This window comes from Dromiciops gliroides, chromosome 3, assembly GCF_019393635.1.
Source record: "Dromiciops gliroides isolate mDroGli1 chromosome 3, mDroGli1.pri, whole genome shotgun sequence".
In the NCBI taxonomy this organism is placed as follows: Eukaryota; Metazoa; Chordata; class Mammalia; order Microbiotheria; family Microbiotheriidae; genus Dromiciops; species Dromiciops gliroides.
Genome location: NC_057863.1, coordinates 579562101 through 579568816, shown reverse-complemented (window position 1 = coordinate 579568816; position 6716 = coordinate 579562101). Strand labels below are relative to the sequence as shown.

General features: G+C 40.5%; 1 pseudogene; it reads left to right on the top strand.

Moving 5' to 3' along the window:
* Positions 1 to 832: 832 nt before the first annotated feature.
* LOC122750315 lies at positions 833 to 1440 on the top strand (annotated as a pseudogene).
* Positions 1441 to 6716: the final 5276 nt, after the last annotated feature.

Sequence of the window (6716 nt, the reverse complement as noted above, 5' to 3'; positions counted from 1 at the left end):
CCCACAGTGCCCCAAACTAGAGACTGGGTCCTGTCACCTGTTTCCTTGCCTGCAAGCTGTTTTTCTCACTTTGAAGCCTGCTCTGTGTGGCTCTGGCCATTCCCAGGTTAGAGGCCGAAAAACAACATTCTAACCCTTACATTTTACAGATGAGGAAATAGAGGCTCAGCCATACACAGGAATGGTCACACACTTGATCTTGCCGTCATTTTCTATAGTCACACTTCCACGACCAAGAATTCTGAAACTCCTTCATCTGCTCCTATTCTCCTGTCATTCCATGCTTTACTTCTCCTAAACCTATTCTTCATCCTCCTAGTGATCTCTAGTCTCTCCATCCCACAGTACTTTCTGAAATCATCACTCCTGCTCTGGCTCTATGTTATCTGCTCATCTCAATCTTGACCCTTTAGTTAGCCAGTGCAAATCTACTTTATCCCTAACTCTGTAATCCCATGGTCCCTTTTCCTACCACTGTTTATACCATACCACATCCCAAGCTTGTATTGTTTTTCTCTACATATTTCCTCTATTCCTGCTCTCATCCTGAATGGAATTGGAGGAAATCACACAGCTGTGCTGACTGGGTCCACTACAAATTCGTTAGCTAATCTTACCTGTGCCCTCACTGCAGCAAGGTAATCCTTCTCAACCTCCCTAATTGATTCTTCATTCTTCTTACGAAAACTATTCAAAATCTTGTTTGTTCTCCCCAAGAATATCATAACATTTACTCTCCTCTTCTTTGTGATGTTTAAAATCTAAATTGTGGTCGCCTTAAATTAAAAAGCTTCAGTACCGTCTTTTCCCGGCTTGTGACCAGTAAGCAACCATGAGCAGCAAAGTCTCTCGAGACACTCTCTACAAAGCTGTGCGAGAGGTCCTGCATGGAAACCAGCACAAATGCAGAGTTTTTGGAAACTGTGGAGCTGCAGATCAGTCTGAAGAACTATGATCCCCAAAAGGACAAACGTTTCTCAGGCACCGTCAGGCTCAAGTCCAGTCAGCATTGCGATGAGGCCAAGGCTGTAGAGATCCCCCACATGGATATTGAGGCCCTGAAGAAGTTGAATAAGAACAAGAAATTGGTCAAGAAGCTGGCTAAAAAGTATGATGTCTTTTTGGCCTCCGAGTCCCTGATCAAACAGATCCCTCGAATCCTGGGCCCTGAACAAAGCCGGCAAATTTCCATCTCTGCTCACCCACAATGAGAATATGGTGGCAAAGGTCGATGAGGTTAAATCTACTACCAAGTTCCAGATGAAGAAGGTGCTGTGTCTGGCGGTGGCTGTTGGCCACGTGAAGATGACAGATGATGAGCTTGTCTACAACATCCATCTGGCTGTCAATTTCCTGGTTTCTCTGCTAAAGAAAAACTGGCAGAACGTGAGGACATTGTATATCAAGAGCACCATGGGCAAGCCTCAGCGGCTTTATTAAATCAGCACAGTGTTAATGTTGGAAACTGCTAATGACTTAATAAATGGCGGAAGCTGCTAAAAGAAAAAAAAAGCTTCAGTACCAGTCTTTGGGCATTAAACATTTATTAAAGCATAGAGGTATTCACAAGGAGTTCAGAAAAAGAAGTCCTACCTAGCCTAGAGTTCCAGCCTGGCTGGGTTCTTCCTGAAGTCCTCCTCCAGGAGCCTGCTTTAATCAGGAACTCTCCAACAAGCTGGTTGTGGAAGCTTTCTATAGATCTGGAACAGAGGCGGTCCTTACACACTGCTTCAAGCTGATTGGTTGGTGTCCTCCAAATCCATTGGTTTTGAAGGTGTTCTCAAGTTGAGTTCACAGTCTAGTTTCTGAGAACAATACCTTCTTAAGGGCTAGCCAGGTGTGATTACAATCCAGTTAACTTGAAGTAGGCTTAATCAGCAGTCAATCACTCTCACTTGATTCAATCAGTCTAGATTAATCTACAGGTGGGTCTTTGAGTATCTGCTAAATCCCATTATTGCATCACATCTTGCTGTGTATTCTTTGATCTCAAAGAGGGCAATGACAGATCTCATGACTTTGACTGAATTGTATTTAGGTGAGGAAGGACAGTACAAAGTCATCAGTCTCAGATTCTCCTCCAGAGCCATCTGAGTCTTGTGGCAAGATATACATCAGAATGACTGGAGATGGCCCTGGACTATCACTTGGACTGTCTTCAGGGCAAAAAAAATGGATGAATTTGTCCAGGTCCTTTCTGTCCTGAGAACTGAGATGAGTGTCCACTGGACTGGATACACAAATCTTAGAGAAGTAACTTTGCTTTTCACCTCTGGGGCTCAGGACACCTCCTCTGGCCTCAGGCTGGGCCTTGCCTCTGGGAACCTGGGGCCTCCCTCTTCATGGGCCTTGGGGCTCTGTGCCTGCCATGGTTCAAGCATGGACACCCATGATCCTCAGTCTCTGTGCTGTGGGTCCCACCACTTCTGGCTCCAGCTCCAGCTCCAAATTCAAGCTTGTCACAGGCTGCTCTGGCTCCATGGCCTCCCAGTTCCAGGTGCCACCATCACTGCTCCCATAATGTCTTACATAGCAAGTTCCAATAATTAGTGCTGTAAGTAAATTCACCTCTCAAGGATCCCATATCCTAGATAGCAAGCATTAACTATAATCTCTCATTGGTAACAGTAAGAGATTCATAAAAAAAATCACAACTTATACATATGACAAGTTCAGGCACTAATTTGATTATTGTTTAATATCAACAAACCCAGATTAAAACAGCAAGATCTTTCTCCTATTTTATTACAGTAATTTAGATGCTTTAGTATTAATTTAGTAACCAATTGATTCAACATTTCAATAGCAAACTTTCATTTTGCCTACCCTGATAATAGAAACGTATTATGAGAGTTATTTTATTATTTTTTTTTAGTGAGGCAATTGGGGTTAAGTGCCCAGGGTCACACAGCTAGTAAGTGTTAAGTGTCTGAGGCCGGATTTGAACTCAGGTACTCCTGACTCCAGGGCCGGTGCTCTATCCACCGCGCCACCTAGCTGCCCCATTATGAGAGTTATTTACAATTAGGGTACAAAAATCCTAAGAATAAAAGTCAAAGAGAATATTCAGGTTCCCAGAAAAGCTTTCCCCTAAATTAATAAAGCCTCAAAAATCACATTAAGTTTCAACATAATCGTTATCAATATCAAATTGTCATTGCAATAAATTAGCTTATAAATAAGATAGAAGGCCTTCTAAAATCATGCAAGTTTTAACTGAACACATACACAATATATAAAAATTCTTTTTCTTGGCAATTTCTTCCTGAAAGTACCTTTCTTTTGAGAAAGAGCTCAAAATTTTTCCTGATGTGAAAAGGAATATTCACTAAACCTTCATGTGGTAAAATACTTTTAAAATTGGAATTTGTAAAGATTAAGTTAATGGAAGATAACTCTCTTCCTAAATAAATAACCTAAATAAATCCATCTAAGTTAACATCCCCGCCCCCTTATCAAAATGTGTTTGCAATGGGGAAGAATTTCAGTTTCTTCTAAACCAAAATGGAAAATACCCAGTTAATTTAGGCTGAACATAATAACAAATTTTTCCAGGCCTTTAAAAATTATTGGGGCAGCTAAGTGGCACAGTGGATAGAGCACCGGCCCTGGATTCAGGAGGACCTGAGTTCAAATCCAGCCTCAGACACTTGACACTTACTAGCTGTGTGACCCTGGGCAAGTTACTTAACCCCAATTACCTCACCCCCCCAAAAAAAATTAAAAGAAAAATTCTCTCAATATTTTTTCTTTTTCCTTTGTCCTTAAATATATCACTAGAAATAATGGGGAAAAAATTACATGACCATGTAAGCATTAGCAGGCAGATGACCTAGTATTAATGTACCTAGTTGTTTGGCATAAAGAGTGTGTACACATTTAGACTGAAAACAGTAAGATCTTACGTACTTGCATTATACTCATATTTTCCACTGACTTCTTGATCTGATTATAGAAATCTGGTATAAAAGAAAAAGCAGGGATATGATTATAACAACATCAAATTGGTCCTTCAGCCTTCAGGCTAAGGGTGCATATATAGCAGGATAACACATCCTTAGCTCTGTTTGATTTCAGGTAAAGAGTCATAAGTGACAACCAGTCAAGCAGTAACAATTCCACCTCATAGTGAGAGTCAGGAATAGCCAGGTGGGAAACATTTCCTATTCAGCAGGAACACAATGGGGAAACTGAGCCAGAAGGATCCTACCTTAGGCAGACACCAAGATTGCCCTCTTGGCTTTTTTCCAGATACAGACCTTCACCTGTATGTAACAGTTCAGGATCACATTCCCTCTGAGAAACTTGTGGCATTTTCTCTAGTGGTAGATTACTGACTTAATCATCCATCAGACAAGTATACCTGAATTCAAAACTCAAAACAATATCAATTATGGTCCCAAAAGAGTTCATCTTATATAGCAAGTTTCACCAGTCACAGTTTAGGATTAGATACAGTTATTTTCTACTCTCTTGGAGTTGCAATTGTAAGGGCCAAAATTTAGTATGGGGAGAGTTAATTGGGTGGTTTGCCATAATATTGGGGTAAGAAAGGAGATTAACAGCCTTTTTTCAATAAACAAAACAGGGATTATTAATGGGAACAAATTTAAAACACAAGTGAGGTTAATAAAGCTAGGGATAATGAAAAAGGGAACAGGGGAAGGAAAAAATACAACCTCAAACTCACCACCACCCAGAATTAGCTTCCAAAGAGAAACCAGCTGTGCAGCATCCCTTTCCCTCTCTTGGTCACTCTGAAGTGCCTCTCCTCCTTTCTCTCTCTCTCAGAAGCCCCCTCTCCCACAGGAAACAGGGCTGACCACACACATAGCCCCAAGCTAATTGGCCGGCAGCCCTGATTGACAGAACTAACAAGTGTCTCTACAGAATGAGTCCCGGGCACTGAAGACCACCTGACCTGTCCTCACCAGGCTTTCCATCATAATTTGTCCAGGCCCATGTAGGCGCGAGTGTTGGGCATGTGCTGGGGCCTCTAATCCCAGCCAAAGATGGGGTCACAGAAACCCCAAATCACAACCAATTCCTTGCATTCCCCGCTTTGCTTCATTAAGAAACACGGGGTGTTTCCTTGGTGAAGCAGTAAAAAATAACAGAATATCATAACCTACGCTAACAAACAACATGCTAATAACAATATAAGAAAGGGAGAAAAGGAAAATTTTGTCTAGAGGGGCAGTCCCTCATGGACTCTCACTTTGACCATGTCTACAGAGGGAAAGCCTCTGCAGAAGATACATATTACAGATGGTATATATAGTAACAGAAGGAAAAAACAAAAATCTCCATTTGAAGTCCTTGAAATCTTGTTTTCTTTGAGTGTTAAGATGCCATCAGGGAGTCTGGGTTCTGGTCTGGATTCTGGTTATCTCTGGATACTTTTACTTCTTTAGCTGTATAACTGCTGGATTTTCATCAGTCTTTAGTATAGCATTGTTAGTGATCAAATTAAACAGTGAGAGTTCTTCAAAATATAACCCATATAGAACAAATTTAAACTTGATACATACAGCATATTACATTTCCCCCTGTGGAGGATACTTATACAGGGTTGAGGCAGTTATGATATCAATAACACTTTTTACCACCATGTGTCTGGATCAAGGCCAAATTTAGTAATGTGTCCGTGATGACATCTGAAAATGTTATGGAAAGGTTTTGCAAAGGCTACAATTGCATCATCCCCAGTGAAAGTACCAGCTTTTTTCAAATCAGCAACATATTTTTCAAAGCGAATATTGTTTTCCATAAAAGGTTCAAAGTCGTTTTTTTAAAATGATTGAGCATATAATTAGCAGCTTTTTGTTTGTGTTTTTTGAATGACCTTCTAACTAGTCTCTGAGGGCTCTAAAAACACAATTTCCATCTCCTGATACCTGACGTTTGAATCCCAGGGTTTGCAATTGAGTGATAAGGTTTGCAAATTGGAACTGTCTATTACCTCTAGGCTCCATTTGGTTTCTATGTTCTTTAGCAGCTGGTTGAGTTTTATGTGAAAATTCTTTACCTACAAGTGGTGCAGGTTTTACATGGGAACAATGAATCCAAGATTCTTTTCTCCAATTTTAATAGCAGTAGTAACACCTGAAAAGGTCCCTCCCTAGTGGGCTGGGTCCCACTGGTCTTCTGAAAATTCTTACTATATACATTCCCCCTTTGTTTCTTTGAGAAACACGAAGTGTTTTCTTGATGAAACAGTAAAAAATAACAGAATATAATACCCTATGCTAACAAACAATATGTTAATAACAATATAGGAAAGGGAGAAAGGGGAAATTTTGTCCCGAGGGGCAGTCCCTCATGGACCCATGCTTTGACAATGTCTACAGAGGGAGGGCCTCTGCAGAGAATACATATTACAGAAGGTGTATATGATAACAGAAAGAGAAAAACAAAACTGTTCATTTAAAGTTTTTGAAATCTTGTCTCCTTTGAGTGTTGAGATGTCATTAGGGAAACTGGACTCTGGTCTGGGCTCTTGTTGTCTCTGGACTCTTTTACTTCTTTAGCTGTTGAACTGCTGGATTTTCACCAATCCTTAGTACAGCATTGTCAATGATCAAATTAAACAGTGAGAGTTCTTCAAAATATAACTCATATTTAAACTTGATATAGACAGCATATTACATTCCCCCCTTTTGGAGGATACTTATACCCATATGCAATACAGAGTTGGGGCAGTTATGCAATCTATA